Source organism: Lissotriton vulgaris, chromosome 5 (assembly GCF_964263255.1).
Source record: "Lissotriton vulgaris chromosome 5, aLisVul1.2, whole genome shotgun sequence".
NCBI classification, from domain to species: domain Eukaryota; kingdom Metazoa; phylum Chordata; class Amphibia; order Caudata; family Salamandridae; genus Lissotriton; species Lissotriton vulgaris.
Genome location: NC_141693.1, coordinates 1926261538 through 1926284519, shown reverse-complemented (window position 1 = coordinate 1926284519; position 22982 = coordinate 1926261538).

Here is a 22982-nt window from a genome sequence, read left to right as displayed (position 1 = left end):
GGGAAACAGTCCTGATACAGGAGGGGGCTGCCTCAACCCTGTCCCCTGCGAGGCGGTGGTACTGTACAATCCAGCTGCACGGTAGTCCTCTTGGAAGATGGGAACAGAGAAAGGGACCACGGCTGAATAAGGGGACGATCACCAAAGTCCATCCAAGACGCAGTCATGTGGTCCGCAATCTTAGCAGAGGATCCATAGTCCCACGATGGTTCACAGGGGGCAGCTGGTCCGCCCGGTAATGGCCGTTCCAGGATAGAAAACGGAGGTCCGCCATGAGTCCTCAAGAGAGCCCCCAAGCGTGGTGTCTCGCGGCGTCTCTCAGGCCAGTTCGCCACCCCAGAGAGTTTGCGTTCCTTGGGGGGTGCTGCTGCCAGCACCCCAGCAATGACCGGGTCTCGTGACCGCAGTGAGGCAGAGGCGACGTTGGCGAGGGGGCCATGAATTGCAGCTGTAGGATGTGGCGCAGTGTCCCGCATGTGGACAGACTGGGGGGCAGCAAGCAGGGCGGCATCCATCTGGGCCCCCAATTCCCAGGTAACAGTACGCATGGCGGACCTGAGGTCGGCCAGGGCGCTCAGAACATCTCCAAGTGACAAAGGCGCCTCAAAGGGCAGGGACGCAACCCCCTCCCGAACTCGAGTATGGCAGCCGAGAGGCAGTCCCACTGGTCGTACATCCTCACCCTCAGCGAGCCGACGAGTCCCCTGCCGGGTCGAGTTGCGGTGGAAACAGACTGGGGGTGCTGGGGCTGCCTCCTCCATTCCGGCACAGTCGTGAAGTGGTGCTGGCCGATGCACTCGTCGCACCGGCAGCCTGGGCTCACTGCTGTAGAATCCAAGGCAGAAAGATGGCGCTGACTACGGCTCCAAGAGAAACAATGTAGCGGAGGAGCCGTCCCGGGGCTGAATACCAAATACTTTGTTGCGCCGGTAGCGGCGGTGCCCAGGATCAAAGGCAGTGGGGTCGTGGAGAAGCAAGCGCCACCGACGAGAGATGGGAACCAGCACTGCCCGTCCCACAATGGCCGCCGTCTTCACCACCAGGGCCGGCCGCCTCCGCAAACAAAGACCCAGGCTGTTCTATTCGGCGTCCGGAGGGGGAAGGCGTCCCAGAGCTTCTGCTGCCGGGATCGAAGAAAAAAACACACCGCCGTGATCAGGCTCGCCTCCCGGTTCCGCTGCTGTAACGCAGTTCGCTGGTTGGAGGCAGGATAGTGCGGAAACCGGGAGGACCGCTACAGGGTCAGCGGAGCCGAGGGATCAGGCGGCCATCGCGGTCGCGAGCTAGGCTCCTCCCCCGCTTGCTATGTTTTGATTAGTAATGGAACTCTAATGAGCAACTGATAACTATCACTTCCTAGTGACATCTTTAATTGACGTCTTATGTCCAGCAAACTTGCGTCAAACCCGGCACCTGTCAGGTATAAATATTACCAACGTTGCCTTAAGCAATGTTCGTTGCCTGTTGCTGATGCCAGCTGCCTGCATGACCCTGTGTTGGTAAATCTAGCACTCTGTCGCTGCAGCCTGCTATCCTGTGGTGGTGAAGCTGCTGATTACCATTATCGCCGCTACAGCGCGAACTATGGTGCAGTACGCTTAAGGAGCTGAACAGCCGTCCCTCTGCGAAGACATCCAGCAGATTCCAGCTTCCCGCGGACGCTGTCCCCCCTCCTTCCTCGACGCGCTGAAGAGAAGCCGCTGCCTTTCTCGTGCAGAGAAATCCAGTCCCGGCGCTTCCGGTTTACCCTCGCGGGTGACTGGGATATCGAGAGAGACCCCTGAAGGAGATACCAATCCTCCATCATTCTATTCAGAGGTATGGTGTTGACTAAACCCTTAGATGAGAATTCTTGAAACAAACCTTGGCAAAACCAACTTAACTTAAGCTACTTACTTACTCCCCTTTTCACGTGTTAGGCTTAGGTCAGGCACACTGGGGTAGGCTTAGTTAGAAGCACCAGTTGAGTATGTTAGCCTAATGTATATATGACTGTATATATGTTTTATTACTTTTAAACCATTGTATGGCTAAGAAACCATATCAATGCTTTTACAGTTCTATTTCGCAATACTTATCTTACTGTACGTACTTTTTATAATAACAATTATTGCAATTGTGGCAATACATTTCTCTTGTACGAGAAGAAAGACTGTTCAATAAATGTTAACCCTTTATTGACAAACGCCCGTCTCTCTATTCTCTACATCTCGTGAAAGTAAACTGCACTAGACTGACTGAGTGAAATACATGTCTATTGTTTCACACGACCCTAGAGATTGACTCTTGATCTGAGGAGCAAAGTTGTCATGTTGCACGGTTGTTGGAAAACTGAATCCCTTCTTGTCTGTGCCAAGGAAGCTGATCACTTCCTATGCAGAGAAGAAAGTTTCCAGTGACCTCTGAGCTAGTTGGTAACACAACCCAATTAAGTTTAGCATAGTCAGTGGAGGCCTGGAATATCTTCAGTTCCACGTCGATACTACTGTTTATGTTATTCCAATGCGCAGGGCCTAGTGGGAAACTAGGAACTACACTACACTGACAGGGTCCAGTGCAAAGCATTCTTGTCACAAGAAAGACAGCTTCGTCTTCAGAAGCTAGCACTTCAAATATCAAAAAGAAAGTCAATTTCGGTCCGCATGTTCGCCTCACTCCTGGGGATGTGCTCTTCGGCCATAAACCTCGTCCCTTTGGCAAGACTCAAAATGAGGCCTCTACAGGAAGAACGGCACCTTCAGTGGCAGAAAGCTGTAGGTTCCTTCAGCGACATCATCAAAGTCACACCACGCATGGTAAACGCTCTCTACTGGTGGTCACAGAGAGTCAACTTGGCAAAAGGACTCACGTTTCTGCAAGAGGTTCCGGATTTTGTTCTGACCACAGATGCCTCCATGGAAGGATGGGGAGGTCATCTCCAAGATTTACAGATACAAGGCAAATGGTCTCACCAGTACAAACAACAACATATCAACAGTCTAGAATTGCGAGCAATTTTTATATCCCTGCAAGCTTTCCTTCAAAGGATTGCTAGCTCATCAGTGCAGGTTTGGACAGACAATACCACCAGCATGTTTTATGTAAACAAGGAAGGAGGGACCAGATCGGCAACTCTGTCAAGAGAGGCTCATGAGTTGTGGGAATGGCTGACGCTACTCAACATAACGCTCAAAGCGAAGCATGTCAGAGGCCTCAACAACACCCTGGCGGACACACTCAGCAGGTCCCTATCAGACTGTCACGAGTGGGAACTAGAGCACACTCAAGTGAGCAGGATATTCCAGACTTGGGGCAAACCGACGTTGGACTTGTTCGCAACGAAACACAACAAGAAATGCTGATAATACGCCAGCAGATATCCGCAAAAGGGGTCAAGAGGGAATACCCTGTCCACACGATGGTCAGGGATTTGTCCCTACGCTTTTCCCCCAATACCTCTAATCCTGAGAGTGTTACGCAAGATGAAATCGGAAAGCTGCTGTCTCATCCTGATTGCACCCCGATGGCCACGTCAGAACTGGTTTCAGGAGCTTCTATTGCAATACCTCTAATCCCGAGAGTGTTACACAAGATGAAATCAGAAAGCTGCCGTCTCATCCTGATTGCACCCTGGTTTCAGGAGCTTCTATTGCTGATCCGTCTTCTTCCAACACCCACAATGCTCTCGAGGAACAACGGACAGGTGGTTCTCTCAGATCCTCAGTCTTTAAATTTGCATGCATGGCTCTTGATTTCCTAGAGTTCAAGGACCTCGACATACCTCAGGATTGTCGTGACATCTTACCCAAATCACGAGCTCAAAGCACAATTAAGACTTATCATCTTAAATGGAAGAGATTGTGCTGTTGGTGTGAAAATAACAAGGTTCATCCGACAGATGCTCCTGCGGAACAAATTCTTCCCTATCTACTGCATCTAGCGAGATCTGGACTCACTTTCTCATCGGTTAAAGTCCATTTAGCCGTACTATCCAGATTCAAAAAAAGCGCTGTATGGCCTTCCTTATGTTCATCTTCATTAACAATTCATGAGAGGTTTTTTTCTGGCATTTCCTCCGGTACGACCCCCTCCTCCTGAATGGGAGCTGAACACAGTCCTCACACAGTTGATGAAACATCCGTTTGAGCCCATCCACAAGGCCGAGCTCAAATTTCTCACATGGAAAGTCGCTTTACTTCTAGCTATAACATCTGTCAGAAGAGTAAGTGAAATTCAAGATGATGGCTCACTCACCGAGGTTGAAGATATGACCTGGGGAATTCCCCAGCTTGAGTTACCCCCGATTGGAAAATGGACACAATCCGCTATATTTATTAAAGGGTTGTGCCTGGACCAGGGCCTGCGAGCTCTAAATGGTAGAGTGCGTTCAGACAGGACGGGTAGACATACCTTCAGCAACGGCAGACACAGTAGTCGCATTGACTATATTTTAGTCGATGTTAAGCTGTGGGCTGCAGTTGAGGATATGGTGGTCATGACCCGCCCGGAAAGTGATCACGACCCGCTGGTGGTGGAACTAAGGGACCATAGTTTTCTTGGGTCCGAAAGTTGTAGGCCAAATGCCGTTCAGGATGAAGTCGTACTTAGTAACGATATGAGAAGGGTACGTTGGCCAAATATTTCTGTTAATGTAGAGGCACGTAAGGATATTAGATCTCTGGTAGCTAACTCTCTGGAAGAAATTTTTAAATGTGAGTCACAGGACGATAGCAATGCAACAATTCCTAACATTCACACCAGTCTATTTTTGGAGTTGCAAAAGCTGTTTGTGAAGTCTATCTCCAAACAGGGTAGGAGGGGGAAACTGAAAACTATAACCTGGTTTAACGAGGAGTGCCGTCGGACTCACGGGGATTTGTTTAAAGCAATAAAGCAAAAGAACCATAGCCTAATTAGGTCTTGTAGGAAGGCTTAAAATGATGCCAAGCACAAAGCCAAGACCAACTGGGACGAGTAACGGTGGCTTTCACTAACCGAAGCATGTAGCTTTCGGAACATGCGACAGTTCTGGCAAGCCCTGCTTCGGTTGGCCAACATCAGTGGGTATGCTACTTTGAGGAACAATTTAGGAACTATAGCAGTGCCCAGGTTGACATTCTCTGTCCTGTGCTGGCTGCTCCTCTCAAGTTTATGAGTTGTGAAGTCAAACACGTTTTGCAATCTATACCGAGGGACAAGGCACCAGGCCCAGATTGCATAACCAGCTGATCTATTCCAGCATGATCAGGATCTCTGGGTCCCCTACATAGTCCAACCGGCAAATGCTCTAGCCTCTGGTGCTAAGGTCCCCGAGTCCTGGGTTGGGGCAGAAATCCTGCCAATCTACAAGAAAGGCGATCGGTCAGTTCCCTCCAACTACCGGCCGATCAGCCTTATAGATGCGGTACAAAAAATCTCAGCCCGCCTTGTTCTTGGCAGGATTCAGGACTGGATCTGTGAGTTTAACATCCTCACACCACTCCAGGCTGGCTTTCGGTCCCATGTGAGTACCCTAGACCAGGCTTTTCGGTTCATTCTCCTTTATTGGAAGACTGTTATCCTAGGTAAAGGTATCCTCTATGCAGCCTTTGTGGACTTAAGGTCTGCATTTGACCTTGTCCCAAGGGCAAGGTTGTGGAACTTGTAGGAAGGTGGATACCTGACTATGGTTACCCCCAACTTTTTGCCTGGTGTTTTGCTGGTTTTCTGACTTAGTTGACCTGGGACCCTGCTAATCAGGGTCCCCAGGCCCACTGCTCTCTCTCTAAAATGGATTCCATGTACCTTAGGTACATATCTAATTGTTACTGGGCCACCTTATCAGACCCTGTAACTCAGGGCATAGGTGTACCCAGGGCCTACCAGGGGCTGCAGCATGTATTATGCCACCCCTGGCTGGCCATCTAAATCTGACACAACTGGCTGCACGACAGCTGGGGCAAGGTGGTGTAATCACCCTTTGCTGTAGATATAGTATACCTATATCTAACCCTAAAATAGACACATGTATTCCTATCAGTCACTCCTATGGCAGGCCTTAACAATCCTGAAGGCAGAGTGCTTGGAATTATGTGAGATGGTGCTCTGGCATGAGTTGAGCCCGTCTGCAGCTTGCGGAACCAAGTCCTAATAGCTGTTCTATGATAACGCATACCATATACTCTTAAGTGCATTATAATCCTCGCGGTTATTTGCTATCTTTGGTATCGCTTTATCAAAACATGTAGAGTAAGGAGTCATACGAATTGGAACACTAACCCCTCGCCAATTCTGGCGACGGGGTTAGCATTCCACCCTTCTAGAGGGACACGACATGTATGTAACTGTGAACCCCGGTTAAAGTTAACTCGAGCCTCAGCATCACAAAATGGATGCTGCCACCACAGACACAAGTCTGACCTCCTGCTGCTGGGAGTCCTTCCAGTGAGGGAGGCTTGGACAAAGGGTTTCCTGTCAGGGGCGGTGCTAGCACCATCCCAGACAGGGTTTTGTGTATTCCAGGTAGGCAGGGCTTTACAGGAAGGTGACTGCAAGTGGCACCCCGGTGCTCACTGTGCATCTGCCAGTTTGAACCGGTTCCAGGGGCACACCAGCCCCTGAGCTGGGGAAGTCCGGCATGGGAGAGGGGTGTAACCACCCCCCTTCCTGGTCCCACCCATGGGCAGGACCTAGTCGCATACCAGCCCCTTTTCTTTAGAATAAAGGTAGGAGCAGGGACCCTTCCAAATGAGATCATCTTTGAATCCTGAAACTACTTTCTACGAAAGGAACTCTCGACTTCTTCTTAAGATTTCTCCCTTGTGGCTAAGGAGTAGTCACCCTGCATCTGCAGGCACCATCTAAGAACACTGCAGTTTGCTGCACGTCCTTCCTCCGGAATCCGACCGACCAGCACAACGAGACCCGGCTTCCCTGGCACCTCTGACCTCTACCTACATCGTCAGCTCAGCTGGGATCCGTGGGTGTGACGAGACCTCGAGGGACCGGCCATCTTCAGAACTGCACTACGCTTATCCAGCACGACCGCCGAGGGATCCTCGAGTGAGTGCTTTGGGGTTTGAGAAGCCCCGACCCTGAGCAGCTCCAGCACCGAAGTCCAGCCCCCCAGCATCCACGAGATCTGCATGGGGCCCTTCTGCTCTTTGCTGCTCACCGCGTTGTCCGGCCACTTGCCTGCTGGCTCGTAGCCCTCTTGACGACGAACGACGACAAATCACTGCTGGTCTGGTTGCTCCAGGCTGGCCCTTGCTCCCCTCCAACAGAGGAGCACCCCGGACCCTCCTGGTCCACTCCAGACACCATTTTGAGTCCACCGCATGGGCTTGCATTTGCCAAGACTTGTTGCCCCAATCCTGGGTCCAGCGACGTCGACAGCAGATACCTTCGTGGGACAGCTCGCACCTCCATCCTGGTCGCCGACAACGCCTCCTGGTCCGAGAGACTGCAGAGCCCAGCATCGCCCACTCACCTGGTCAAGGTGACTTCGTCCGGTGCCATCCTGGTGCCCATCTAATCACTGGCTAGTGATTCAGAACTTGGTCCCCTCTGCTTACAGGTGTCTTCCATCTTTGATCCAGGCTTGGATCACTTCGAACTTCATCACTGGTCCCCTGCCAGCAACTTCTTCTTTCAGGCTCCATAGACTGCAACGAAGATTCCCGACGTCTTTTCAGCCCTATGCAGCCGCAGCCCCTGGGCTAGGTAACCTGAGCATTTTGGTGCTCCAACGTAGGTTCACTATCTAAGTGTCCAGATCCTTTGTCGTTTTCAGTCTATCTAGTCGGATTCGTCCGATAACAGTAACTTTACGAGATACTAGCCTCCATAGACTTTGTTCCGCATCCCGCGTGAGAGTGCACACTCTGCACCCGATCTCCCTAGGCCTCCTGCTCCTAACCTTAGGGCTCAGTAGTGTAGTCCTAGCGATCCTGAAGCCTCTGGATCTTGTTACTTACCTGCTAGTATTTCTCATTCCACTTTTAGTGTATATGGTTTTTCGTGCCCCTCGGGCATTTGTGTAAATTGTGCAACTTGAAGTATTTTCTTAAGAGTTTTGTATTGTGCTTAGCTCCCTGACTCATAAAGAGTTCAGGGTAGACTTGTTATAAATAAATATCCTTTATTTTCATAACAACTTGTGTGGTGTCCTTTCACTTGGTGTTCAAGGGGTATATGTGATGGTATAACAGCTGGCTTAACACGCCCTCTAGAGTTTAGCCTAAAGACTGCTCTTGTCCATGCTACTAGGATAGCTGGTCTATAAGGTTGACTTACAACCAATCATCAATAAGGGTCGTTTGGTATGATACACAGTGATCACTAGAATAGTGAGCACTATATATCAGGCCAACTTCTCACACCGACCTTGTCGGACTCCCCAGGGACAAGGGTGTCTCCTGTGGACGACATCAGCACATTCCAGGAGGTTCTCCTGAGGGGCGCTACAAAATTGGGAATCACGGTGACGGCTCCAACACCCACGACGTCTGTGATCTTTGAAACGCTTCACAAGAAGCATTTGTCTCGCCCTCTTCTACCACTAGTGCCAGGTTTGGTAGAACCTGCGGAGGAGCTGTTCCTCACACCAGCGGTGGTGAAGGCCGCTCCCTCCCGACTTCTGAAGAAGTACAGGGCCCCGGATTTGGACCTGGCCTTTCTGCGGATAGATCCAGTACCCGACTCTGTTATAGTGACGGCAGCCAGGAAGTTACACTCTACCTCCCGTCCTCAACCATGCCGCCCGATAAGGAAAGCCGATGGATCGACTCGGCTGGAAGGAAGGCTTGTGGGACTGCATCCACGGCCATGAAGGCCTCCAAAGATGCGGCATTGCTGGGGCGGTACGACCGTGCCCTGTGGGACTCCCTGCAACAGGTCACGGACCTTCTGCCACGAGACAAGAGGGAGGACTTCCAAAAGATCCTCAAAGAGGGGATGCTGGTGTCCAACCAGGTCATCAGCGTGGCTGCGGATATCACTCTTTTGGCTGCCCATGGGTACTGTCATGGGATCAACCAGCGGCGCCATGCTTGGCTCAGGCTCACATCACTCAAGCCGGAGGCCCAGCAGCGGGTTGCCAATCTGCCCTTTTCCGGGGAAACCCTGTTCGGAAAGCATGCCGATGATGAGATGACCCGCATGAAGGTGGAGGCAGAGACCCGGACGGCTGTGGGCTTGGAGAAGCCCAAAGAAAAGAAGTCCTACGGCCCGTTCCAGAGATGGTTCGGTGCACAAGGAAGAGGACGAGGGCAGTCTTCGGGACAGCAGCAGCAACAACAGCAGCAGTTCTGGAGACCCTTCCAAAAGCATCAGAAGGGTAGAGGGGGACAGCAGTCCTCTACAGCGAACAAGGGCCTGGCCGGGTCGCGACCCTGAGCTGTTACTTCCCCTTCATCCGTTACCCGCTCCGGTGGGGGGAAGCGTTCAATTTTATCTGGCAGAGTGGAAAAAAATTACTCAGGACAAGTGGGTGCTGAATATTGTTTGCAATGGATACAGTCTTCGATTCACCAGCCCGCCTTCATCGATTCCTCCGGTCAGCTCGCAGTATCAACTGCGCGAGCTCCAGGCAGAGGCCGATATCCTGTTAAGGAAAAGGGCGATAGAAGACGTACCTCTGGCTCAAAGAGGAAGAGGTCTGTACTCCTGGTTCTTCATGGTTCGCAAGAAGGACAAGAACGAGTTCAGGCCCATTCTGGACTTGCGACAGGCAAACAAGTGGATTCGCAGAGAAAAGTTTTGCATGCTGTCGTTGCATCAGATTTATCCTCAGCTGCAACAGAGAGACTGGCTATGTGCAATAGACCTACAGGATGCGTACTTCCATGTGCCCATTGCACACAAACACAGGAAGTTCCTGCGATTTCAAGTCGGCACCAATCATTATCAATACACAGTACTGCCATTCGGGCTGAAGTCTGCGCCCAGAACATTCTCGAAGTGCATGGCGGTGGTAGCAGCACACCTGAGGAAGAACAAGGTGTTTGTCTACCCGTACCTGGACGATTGCTTGATCAAGGCTTCCTCCTTCTCGGAAGCTCAGGCACACTTCCAGAAGACGTGCGTTCTCTTGAACAAGCTGGGGTTGCACATCAACATGTCCAAGTCTGTCCCGACTCCGATCCAGTGCATTCAGTACTTGGGAGCCACCATCAATACGCTGTCAGCAAGCGTGTCTCCTTCGGAGGAGCGAAGATTATCACTCCTTCGGAAGGCTCAGGCTCTTATGACCACTCCATCTACAACAGTGAGGACGGGGTCTTCTCTACTGGGATCGATCGCCTCTTGTATCTTCCTAACGCCACACCCACAACTGCACATGAGACCGTTGCAGGAGTGCTTGGAGGATCAGTGGGATCAGAGGAAAGGGTCTTGGGACGACAAGATACGACTGTCTCTGCATGCTCTTCAGTCTCTGAAGTGGTGGTGTTCAGCGGAGAATCTCCTCAGAGGGGTTCCCTTCCGCAAGGACATTCCCACTCATGACGGATGCTTCTCTCCAGGGCTGGGGAGCGCACTCCGGAGACTTACAGATTCAAGGAACGTGGTCACCAATGGAGTCCACGTATCACATCAACTTCCTGGAACTCAGAGCTGTTCACTTGGCACTGAAGGCCTTTCATCCGTCCTTTCAGACCAACTCTCTGCTTGTGCAGATGGACAATACGACCACGATGTATTACCTCAACAAGCAGGGTGGCTCGAGATCACGCACTTTGTCTCTGGAGGCGCAGGCGATCTGGCACTGGCTTCTGGCCAGAGGACTGACGATAACGGCTACCCATCTGCCAGGTGTGCAGAATGTTCAGGCGGACGCACTGAGCAGACTGATTCAGGAAAACCACGAATGGGTCATAAACGACGAAGTACTAGGAGAAGTCTTCGCAAGGTGGGGGACTCCAGATGTAGATCTGTTCGCCACCGCCGAAAACAGCAAATGCCGAGACTTCGCCTCCAGGTACTACCAGCAGGGGACGCTGGGGAATGCGTTATGGATCAACTGGTCGAACAGCTTTCTGTAAGCTTTTCCACACATTCCCCTGATTCCGGCGGTGCTCATCAAGCTGTCCCAGTCCAGGGCACGGATGATCCTGATTGCCCCGGAATGTGCCAGACAGTGGTGGTACACGGACCTGCTTCACTGGTCTCTCCTTTCGCACATACGGCTGCTGTGCAGGCCGGACCTTCTCACGAAGTTCGGGGGGCAGATGTTGCACCCCAACCTCTCATCTTTGAGTTTGGCGGCATGGCTCCTGAGATAGTGCTATATGGCCATTTGAATCTACCAGAAGATTGCATGGACATACTGAAGGAGGCTAAGCGACCTTCCACTTGGACTTCCTATGCTTACAAGTGGAAGAGGTTCTGTATCTGGTGCAAGTCCAAGAACTATGACCCAATGACGTTCAAGGAAGACGTCATCCTTCCTTACCTTCTACATTTGGCGCAGTCTGGCCTTAATGTTCATTCCATTAAGGTTCATCTCACTGCATTGACTGCCTACAGGAAATGCCCTTCACAGACTTCCTTCTTCCAGATCCCTGTGATCAAAGATTTTTTGGAAGGCTTGAAGAAAGTATTCCCTCCTGTCCGGCTTCCTTCACCTTCATGGGAATTGAATGTGGTGCTGTCCAGATTGATGAAGGAGCCTTTTGAACCTATTCATAAGGCTTTGTTGCAGCACCCGTCCTGGAAGGCGGCGTTCCTCGTGGCCATTACATCGGCCCGCAGGGTGAGTGAAATTCAGGCGTTGTGTTGCCAAGAACCTTATACTGTATTTCATGCTGCTAAGGTTGTTATGCGTACTCACCCTAAATTTCTTCCCAAGGTTATTTCTGATTTTCATGTCAACCAGACCATAACTTTGCCTAAGTTTTTTCTGAATCCTTCATCTCCAGCGGAAACATCTTTACATTCCCTGGATGTTAGGAGGGTGTTGACATTTTATCTGGATAAGACCAAAGATATTCGTAGGTCAGACCAGTTGTTCATCAATTATGGATCAGTCAGGACAGGTTTTGCTACCTCTAAGCAGTCCATCTCTAGGTGGATTGTGTCCTGCATACAACTATGTTACCAAAAGGCTAATAAGACCTTAGGGGGTAAACCTAAGGCTCATTCAACCTGGGGCAAAGCTGCCACGACGGCTTTTCTCCGTAATGTTCCAATTGCAGAAATCTGCAAGGCCGCCACTTGGAAGTCGGTCCATACCTTTGCCAAGCATTACTGCCTGGACACTGATGCCGGAGCAGACGCTCAGGTTGGGCAGGCTTTGATGCGAAATCTGTTCGCAAACTAGTGGTGTTATTTCTCGTTTCTCCACCGCCGCTTTGGTGTGGGGATGGGCTTGCCATTCTATTCACTAGATTATGACTATACACAGAGATCCCCTAGTACAGAAGGAGTAGTTTCTGTCCTGTAACTCCAGTTCTGTAGTGGGGGTATCTCTGTTATAGTCATAAGCGCCCGCCCTCCGCCCCGGTGGAGAGAGGGCGAATGCTACAGGTCTGGCGCCTTCAAAAAGAACTGAAAGTAAAAGGGACCTGCAGTGCATTCTGGGATACTGTGAAGTTCTGGAAAGTTCTCTTAAAGGCACAGTATCCTGTTTTGAGCCACATAATGGCAGCCTATGGGGCTTGTCTGTCCATGCCTTCCTCTCTATCATTCCAGAGGGTTTTTGCTGCTGAAGCAAGGGAAATATGGACATACTTTGCTGTTTGTGGATTTTTGGTGGAATTTCTAGCTGAAGTACTGGACAGTGTAGCCTGGTTTTATAGGCTGCATTATCTGTCTTTAATTCTCTCTTAAGTGTCTGTGCAGTTCTGCATTTTTCGACACCTTAAGAGATTATTTTTGATTGCCCCGGGGTCCACGCACATGGGCGGGACTATTCACTAGATTATGACTATAACAGAGATACCCCTACTACAGAACTGGAGTTACAAGACAGAAACTACTCCTATTACTGCATATTGGACTGAAATTACAAAGTTGCTAAGTGTGATGTTGGGTGTTTCCATTACCTGTTCAATTTGATCGTGTCTACTGGGCCTAGTCAATAATGTGAAATCCACCAAACGTAAATTTTGCATGATTGCACTTTTTTTGGCTAAACGTAGAATCTCGCTATGCTGGGGCAGCAAGGATATTCCAAGAGTCCAACAATGTATTAAAGATATGGCTTATTGTAAAGATACCCGTAAAACATATGAGGAAGAGTTACCCACATGTTCCAAACCCAGGGATCACTGGATGTATCTGATTGACTATCTCCAAACACATTCAACGATATAAGTATGATCTGCTATATACGATGTAAATGTATGATTGAAGTTCAAACGGACACTCTGCAAGCCCTGTCACAGAAGAGTTTCAGGCGGTTCATATGTATCACCCTTTCAGCGGACCTGCTAGTGCCCGGGTCTACCAGGTAGGCTATTTTACTCTTATTTTCTAGTATAGAGTAAGGGTCACTCCATTTGTCCTGGAGGGCCCTGGGTGCCATGGCTCTAAAACCCACACCTTCTGCCCTGGTTGGAACTCCCCAGTGCAGTCTACTGGTCACACCAGAGCTTCTGGAAATCCTGGCTGGCCTGAAGTTTTTTGGTTGCTTTCTGCATGTACTCTGCAATCCTGGATCGAAGGCCTAGTACGTATTCTACCACATCCTGTTTCCTACAGGATGAGGTTTCTCCCATCCTTCCCTCACAAGGGCTGGTACACCCCTGAGGTGGAAAGCCGGGGGATTAAGGTCGGAAATTGAGCTCAAAGGCTGACTGTGATTGTTGGTTGCACGATTTTAACTGTAATCTATTTTAAAGGATTCTGCTTGCACTAAGGTGGATTGCACGATTTTAATTGACATCTTTTAAAACAAACTTGTGTGCACTATCGTTTTAAACTTAAATTGCACTCACCACTTTAGATTCTAACACGCTGGCTGGTGGCGCCGGTCATTTACACTGCTTGTGTACTATCTCCCGACCCTCGTGCAGCCGTGTAGGTGCTGACATGGAAGGAGGCACAGGGACCCGCCATCTTGGAGGGAGGGTCTGCGGACTAATTGTCGCAGCCTCCCGCCCTCCCAGAGGCATAAAGCAAGCAGGAATTGGCGGGCTCATTCTGGTACACCCCTGAGGCGGGAAGCCGGGGGATTAAGGTCGGAAATTGAGCTCAAACGCTGACTGTGATTGTTGGTTGCACGATTTTAACTGTAATCTATTTTAAAGGATTCTGTTTGCACTAAGGTGGATTGCACGATTTTAATTGACATCTTTTAAAACGAACTTGTTTGCACTATCGTTTTAAACTTAATTTGCACTCACTACTTTAGATTCTAACACGCTGGCTGGTGGCGCCGGTCATTTACACTGCTTGTGTACTATCTCACGACCCTCGTGCAGCCGAGTAGGCGCTGACCCGGAAGGAGGCACAGGGACCCGCCATCTTGGAGGGAGGGGAAGGTCTGCGGACTAGTTGTCGCAGCCTCCCACCCCTATAAAATGACCACAGGGACTCGTCCGCGCAGCGGGCGCGCCAAAGGCGCGCCAAAGGCAATCCCGTCTGCGCCCGTCCACGCCGGGCCCGCGCTCAGCGCCACTACCCCTGGCCGGAATCCCCCAGATCCTAAAAGGAGGGTCACATACAATCGAGCGCAGCTCTGGAGTCTGCGGGGATAGGTGAGAATAATGGCTGTATCATGATGGCCTCAGGCAAAGAGCGGCAGGGAGGCACGCAACGCTGTCCTGTATGTAAAGTTAATCTTTCACCGATCATCGGGGGTAGAACTAGGACCTTCACCAATTCCCACATGTCCAAAGAAAGTCGAAGGGATCAAATCACCAACTGTCTCCTCATTAACGCCAGATCGTTGGTAAAGCACAGCATTGAGTGTGCTGAGCTTATTTTGGACAGAAACGTTCAAATAGCGTTTATCACCAGACGTGGACGGATGCAGCATCTGGTCCCGATCTGGTAAAGGCTACTCCACCAAATTACCGTAACTTTGTCCTGGATAGACCCGGCAAAAAGGGAGGGGTTTTGGCTATCATCTACCAAGCGTCCCTTCAAGGAGCCTTTTTCCCAGTGACCTCAGTGGCATGTGAGGCCCTGGGGTTTAAGTTGGAGCTCTCCAATCATCAATCCTTTAAGGGCTGCCTCCTGTATAGAGCTCCTGGGACGTAGTCTATTTTCCTGGAAACAGTGGGTAGTATTTTGGAGGAAGCCCTTTGCACCAACTTCTTTAATGTTTTGAGCGATTTCAACTTTCATTTAGAAGGTATCACCGATGTGGACACTATGGCTCTAGTGGAAGTGATGTCCGCAGTGGGATTGACCCAGCTGGTCTCTGGGGCAACGCATCTGGCCGGCCATACATTAGATGGGATATTTTCGACTAATCCCGATTTGGTATTCTCCAAGGCTGAACCTGTGTCATGGTCAGACCATGGGGTGGTGCTATTGACCATCCTCAGCCCTCTGGTCAAGAAGACTCTGAGAGAGGAGCAATCAACCAGAATGTGCAGGGCATGGAAAAACACTGATGGTACAGCCCTGGAGGATTTGCTGATAGCCTCTAGGCCAGTCATGCATACTGATGTGAATAAAGCTACTACCGAGCATACGGAGTGGCTCAATAGGGCCTGTCACAGGTTAGTTCTGGGTACACCTATGCCCTGAGTTACAGGGTCTGACAAGGTGGCCCAGTACCAATTGGTAAATGCACCTAAGGTACATGGAATCCATTTTACAGAGAGAGCAGTAGACCTGGGGCCCTGAATGGCAGGGTCCCAGGTCAACTAAGTCGAAAAACCAGCAAAACACCAGGCAAAAAGTTGGGGGTGACCATAGTCAGGTATCCACCTTCCTACACAACCCCCTCCCCCCCCAAACGAAAGGAGATAAGGCTATCCTTGGCCAGGTAAGCCTATATTGCCTGAGTGGCCATATGAGGTGGTACATGCACTGGCATGGTTACCCCCTGTATCATGGTCCACTAAGCAATCCCTCACCCTAAGGGTATCTGAGGGTCTCCACCATAGGGAATCACTACCTGTGGGGTGTTTTGGCAAAGTAAAAGGCTGGTACTGGGATGGAGTACTGAAGTGAGGCTCCACTACTTTTGGGCTCAACTTCCACCAATCACTACTCACCAAATCTGCCTTTCTTTCCATGACTGAGTTGCTATGAGCTCTCAGGGTCAACCTCTGGCTACCTAAAGCTGGAGGTTGAGTCCCTCTGTTTGGCTTACTGGAGGGACAGGTCAGGTTTGGGGTTTTTAGGCCCCAGGTTTGGCTGTGCCCAGCAGTGTCCAGCTGTGGGAGTTCCCTAGCTACTTTTAAGGGGGATCCCTCAGGAGTCTGTTTTATTTTCACTTGGCTAGGTCTACTAGCTTCAGTGACCCTAATCTGCTGATTGGGGAGTTCTTTTGGACAGGGGGCCCTTTGGGGTCCACCACTGGCCTCCCTGACCTCTACAGCCCATGGCTGACTGAGGCAGGGTAGAGAGGGGCAGGTTACCTGCTCCAGACTGGGTCCCACCTTGGAAGGGTCCACTGACATCAGGGGCTCTGCCAGGCTAGGCCTGACTACCTCTGGGGTAGTTCATTCACAAGGGGTGAGATCAGTTCCCTGAGGAGGCTGATCCTTTCCTAAAGTCTGGTGGGAGGGAGATTTCTCTTCCTCCTCAATGCTCTCTGTCTGAGTGGAGTGATCCATAGTTTCAGGCTTCACAACACTATCTGTTTGAGTAGAGGCTGAGACCATTACAGCCTTACCAACCTTTTCAGGAAGGTACTCAGTTTGTGTTTGGGCTGTGACTGTCACAGCCCTCCTATCCTGTTCTGGAAAGTCTGTCTGAGCCTGGGCAGTGGCTACCACTGCCCTTCCAACCTTTTCAGGGAAGAATGGTGCTTGGACTGGGGCTGTAGCTATTACTGCCCCACTAACCTTTCTGGGTAGGCCTATCATCCTGGAGTGGGTTTCTTGCTCCACCTCAGCCCATGCTGAGAGTTCCAGGTCATTCCCCAGTAAGCAATCTACAGGTAGGTTGTCTGTCACTGCCACTCTCATGGGCCCTGTGACATTACCCCAGCTGAGCTCGATTACTGCCATGGGATGCCTTCTTTTCACTCCATGAATGTCTGTCACCTGATAAATGAAACCAGGGGTCAGTTGAGCAGAGGGGACCAGATGGTCAATCACCATGGTGATGCTGGCCCCTGTGTCTCTGAATGCCTCAACTTTCTGACCATTGATAAGGGGCTCTTGTCTATACTTCCCCAACGTGTGGGAAACAGTAGTGAAGTTGGCAAACCCCATGCCAGTCTCACAGACAAGAGTTGTGTTAGGGGACCTGGCTAGGCCATAGTCCACCTGGTTTCCCAAAGTAATGCCCACCACATTCTTGGGGGCACTCCCACCACCTGGGGGATTACCACTAGTGGTAACAGGAGGTCTGGGAGTAGTACCTGGGGGTATGTTTTCCTTATTGTTGTTGCCTTTTGGCAACTGCTGTCACTTTTATAATGGCCTACCTGTTTGCAGGTATGACAATAAGGTTTCTTTTGGGTTTTGGGAGAAGTCTGGGACCCACCCTTTTCAGAGGAATTTTGGGGCCCTGATGTGGTTTGATCAGAAGATTTATTCCCACCCTTCTCTTGAGGCTTGGTTGATTCCTTCTTTTGGTCACCACCCTGGTTCTTAGGCCTAACACTGGTTCTGACCCATTTGTCTGCCCTCTTACCCAATTCTTGTGGAGAGGTCAGATCAGAGTCTACCAGGTGCTGGTGTAATAACTGGTTCTGACAATTATTTAAGACTTGCTCTCTCATAATTAGATTGTGCAATCCTTTGAAATCAGTAACCTTACTTCCCAGTAGCCAGCCTTCAAAAGCCTTAGTGGCACAATCAACAAAGTCAGCCCAATCCTGAGACTGAGTTTTCTGGGTGTCTCTGAACATCAACCTGTACTGTTCAGTTGTTAAGCCAAACCCATCAATCAGTGTATTCTTCAGGACTTGGTAATTGTTAGCATCCTCAGCTCTAGTAGTGAGAAGCTTATCTCTACCTTTGCCTTCAAAGGAGAGCCACAAGATAGCTGCCCACTGACTCTGGGGGACACACTGGACAGTGCAAGCCCTCTCTAAAGCAGTCATCCATTTGTGGATATCATCCCCTTGTTTAAAGGGGGGCACTATCTTACTCAGGTGTCTAGTGTCTAAACTCCTGTCCTTTTCTCTAGGTAAAATGCTGCCACCAGTGGGGTCTGCCCCACTCAATTTCTGCTCTATAGCAAAGGCAAGTCTCTCTTTGGCCAGGGCAAGTTCTTCCCTTTCAATCCTCAGATTGACTTCCCTCATTTTAGCTTCATGCTCTCTCCTCTGAGGGGATGTCATCCCTCTGTGAGAAGAGGTCTGAGAGCCATTGGTTCGAATGGATCTGTTAGAACCTCTGGATAGACACCTAACTCGTCCATTCCCAATGTTAAGTCTGCCTGAGAGTGGCCCTGGGGGTCCCCCAAGTCCATTCTCATGCCTACTTAAGTTGGTCCTAGTGAGTCTACTGACTTCTACCTGACCCTTGTCTGCCTCATCCTCTGACAACTCCTGTTCCTCCTCCTCCTCTTCACTACCAGTGCCATTGAGGAGGCGGTCAGGGTCCCCAAGGGTTCCCTCTAAGGGGGGCATATTCTCTGGATGAGAAGGATCTGTGTTGGCAATCCTCCTGGCATCATAAGTCTCTAAGAGACCAATCAGAAAACCCTGTTTTAGCTTCCTGGATGTACAGATTTGTCTCATCTCCTGGAAGCTAAGAGCAGCATATCGTGAAGTGACCTGTGGAGGGTCCACTGACACAAGGGGGGCTTCTGAGTTCCCTCCTTTGTCCGACATGCTTCTAGTGTGGTGTAAGTGATGCACCTACCTACACTGTTTGTTTGCCTACTGATCCCTTGCTAAGAGTTGTAGTCAGGGTGTGCTAGGCCCTGTTGAACTACAACAGCTGGTTCAGTAGAACTCAGAGTATTCTAAGCTAAGTTATATGTACCTAAATACTTATGTGATCTTTCACAATGATATTCTTAGGATACGTCTGGTAAAACAACAGCAAGCTCAAATCCCAACCGCTGCTCACCAGTGTGAGAAGTTGGCCTGATATATAGTGTTCACTATTCTAGTGATCACTGTGTATCATTCCAAACAACCCTTATTGATGATTGGTTGTAAGTCAACCGTTAGACCAGCTATCCTAGTAGCATGGACAAGAGCAGTCTTTAGGCTAAACTCTAGAGGGCGTGTTAAGCCAGCTGTTATACCATCACATATACCCCTTGAACACCAAGTGAAAGGACACCACACAAGTTGTTATGAAAATAAAAGTATATTTATTTAGAACACAACAGCCCAGGACTCTTTATGAGGACAGGGCGCTAAGCACAATACAAATCTCTTAGGAAAATACGCAAAGTTGCACAATTTACACAAATGCCCGAGGGGCACGAAAAACCATATACTCTAAAAGTGGAATGCGAAATTACTAGTGGGTAAGTACTACTCTAATAGGCTTTAGGATCGCTAGGACTGGACTACTGAACCTTCAGATTACTAGCAGGAGGCCTAGGGGGATCGGGTGCAGAGTGTGCACTCTCACGCGGGATGCGGGACAAAGTCTATGGATGCTAGATTTCGTAAAGTTAGTGTTATCGGACGAATCCGACTAGGTAGAGCTGAAACGAAAAAGGTTCTGGACCCTTGGATAGTTAAGCTATGCTGGAGCACCGGAGTACTCGGTTTACCTAGCCCAGGGGCTGCGGATGCATAGGTCTGAAAAGACGTCGTGGATCCTCGTTGCAGTTTATGGAGCCTGAAAGAAGAAGTTGCTGGCAGGCGACCAGTGATGAAGTTCGAAGTGATCCAAGCCTGGATCGAAGATGGAAGACACCTGTAAGCAGAGGGGACCAAGTTCTGAATCACTAGCCAGTGATTAGATGGGCACCAGGATGGCACCGGATGAAGTCACCTCGACCAGGTGAGTGGGTGACGCTGGGCTCTGCAGTCTCACGGACCAGGAGGCGTTGTCGGCGACCAGGATGGAGGTGCGAGCTGTCCCACGATGGTTTCTGTTGTCGACGTCGCTGAACCCAGGATTGGGGCAACAAGTCTTGGCAAATGCAAGCCCACGTGGTGGACTCAAAATGGTGTCTGGAGTGGACCAGGAGGGTCCGGGGTGCTCCTCTGTTAGAGGGGAGCAAGAGCCAGTCTGGAGCAACCAGACCAGCAGTGTTGATGTCGTCGTTCGTCGTCGGGAAGGCCACAAGCCAGCAGGCTAGTAGTCAGACAACGCGGTGAGCAGTAAAGAGCAGAAGGGCCCCACGCAGATCTCGTGGAGGCTGGGAGGCTGAACTTCGGTGCTGGAGCTGCTCAGGGTTGGGGCTTTTCACACCCCAAAGCACTCACTCGAGGATCCCTCGGCGGTCGTGCTGGGCAAGCGTTGTGCAGTCTTGAAGATGGCCGGTCCCTCGAGGTTTCGTCACACCCACGGATCCCAGCTGAGCTGACGATGTAGGTAGAGGTCAGAGGTGCCAGGGAAGCCGGGTCTCGTCGTGCTGGTCAGTCGGATTCCGGAGGAAGGACGTGCAGCAAACCGCAATGTTCTTGGATGGTGCCTGCGGGTGCAGGGTGACTACTCCTTAGCCACAAGGGAGAAATCTTAAGAAGAAGTCGAGAGTTCCTTTCGTAGAAAGTAGTTTCAGGATTCAAAGATGATCTCATTTGGAAGGGTCCCCGCTCCTACCTTTATTCTAAAGAAAAGGGGCTGGTATGCGACTAGGTCCTGCCCATGGGTGGGACCAGGAAGGGGGGTGGTTACACCCCTCTCCCATGCCGGACTTCCCCAGCTCAGGGGCTGGTGTGCCCCTGGAACCGGTTCAAACTGGCAGATGCACAGTGAGCACCGGGGTGCCACTTGCAGTCACCTTCCTGTAAAGCCCTGCCTACCTGGAATACACAAAACCCTGTCTGGGATGGTGCTGGCACCGCCCCTGACAGGAAACCCTTTGTCCAAGCCTCCCTCACTGGAAGGACTCCCAGCAGCAGGAGGTCAGACTTGTGTCTGTGGTGGCAGCATCCATTTTGTGATACTGAGGCTCGAGTTAACTTTAACCGGGGTCCACAGTTACATACATGTTGTGTCCCTCTAGAAGGGTGGAATGCTAACCCCGTCGCCAGAATTGGCGAGGGGTTAGTATTCCAATTCGTATGACACCTTACTCGACATGTTTTGATAAAGCGACACCAAAGATAGCAAATAACCGCGAGGATTATAATGCACTTAAGAGTATATGGTATGCGTTATCATAGAACAGCTATTAGGACTTGGTTCCGCAAGCTGCAGATGGGCTCAACTCATGCCAGAGCACCATCTCACATAATTCCAAGCACTCTGCCTTCAGGATTGTTAAGGCCTGCCATAGGAGTGACTGATAGGAATACATGTGTCTATTTTAGGGTTAGATATAGGTATACTATATCTACAGCAAAGGGTGATTACACCACCTTGCCCCAGCTGTCGTGCAGCCAGTTGTGTCAGATTTAGATGGCCAGCCAGGGGTGGCATAATACATGCTGCAGCCCCTGGTAGGCCCTGGGTACACCTATGCCCTGAGTTACAGGGTCTGACAAGGTGGCCCAGTACCAATTGGTAAATGCACCTAAGGTACATGGAATCCATTTTACAGAGAGAGCAGTAGGCCTAGGGCCCTGAATAGCAGGGTCCCAGGTCAACTAAGTCGAAAAACCAGCAAAACACCAGGCAAAAAGTTGGGGGTGACCATAGTCAGGTATCCACCTTCCTACAGGGTCCCTCAGGGATCCTCCTTTAGCCCCACTTTATTTAATATCTATGTATCCTCTCTTGCCCCGGTGATCCGATCCTTCGGGTTTGAGTTAACATCCTAGGCAGACGACACCCAGATTGTGGTCTCGGTGCTTCCGGGCAAAGAGCTGGGGGTGGCAGCCAGGTTTCAGGACTGCATGTCTGCAGTCAGCTCCTGGATGGCAAAAAGCTGTTTGAAATTAAATTCCTCCAAGACGGAGGTACTTGTCTTTGGGTCCAATTCAAACCTTTGGAGCCCCAGAAGGTGGCCGACAGTTATGGGAGCTCCGCCCTCTCCGGCTCAAAAGGTGAAGAATCTGGGAGTCATTATAGACAACCAACTTTCCTTCACACCCCAAGTCAAGGCGCTGACCTCCTCCATACACTGGATTTTGAAAACTATTAGGAAAGTTCTCCCCTTCTTACCAGAGGGAAGCAAAAAGACAGTGGTGATGGCACTCGTTCTTTCGCGCCTCGACTACTGTAACAGCCTCTTTCACGAGGCCCAACAGGGGGTGTTGAACAAACTTCAGGTCCAAGTTTTCATCAGTTGCTAAGGAACTGGAGAAATTGCATTGGCTCCCGATGCGGAAGAGGATTATTTTTAAAGCCCTCTGCATTGTCTTCAAGGCACTGCATGGTTTGGACCCGGTGTTTCTTCAGGATCATTTTTAATGGTACAGACCAGGGAGACAACTGAGGTCTGCCAGTATGGGACTGATTAAAACAGCTTGGATCAGGAAGGCAGGCTGGGGGGGCAGGAGCTTTGTTGGGGGAGCAGCTAAGGCATGGAACTCCCTCCTCCTGACCCTTACATTAAACACCAATCTGTTAGCATTCAGAAAAAAACTCAAAACATGGCTCTTTACCCTCTAGCCGGGGAATCTCAATCTTAGGGAGTTACCACTTCAGCGCCAGGACACCGGTTGGTATTTGTGCACTCTACAAGTGTTATAAATAAATAAATAAATAAATCAATAAATAAGAGAGAGTGGTCCTCTTACAGCGTGGCCAAACAGACGTTTAAAGGGGGAAAACCCTGCTCCCTTCTGAGACAGCTCTCTGTAGCAAAAAGCAGGCAGGGTAACAATACATCCCATCTTTTGAGTTGTTCAGGCAGTCCCATTATCATGC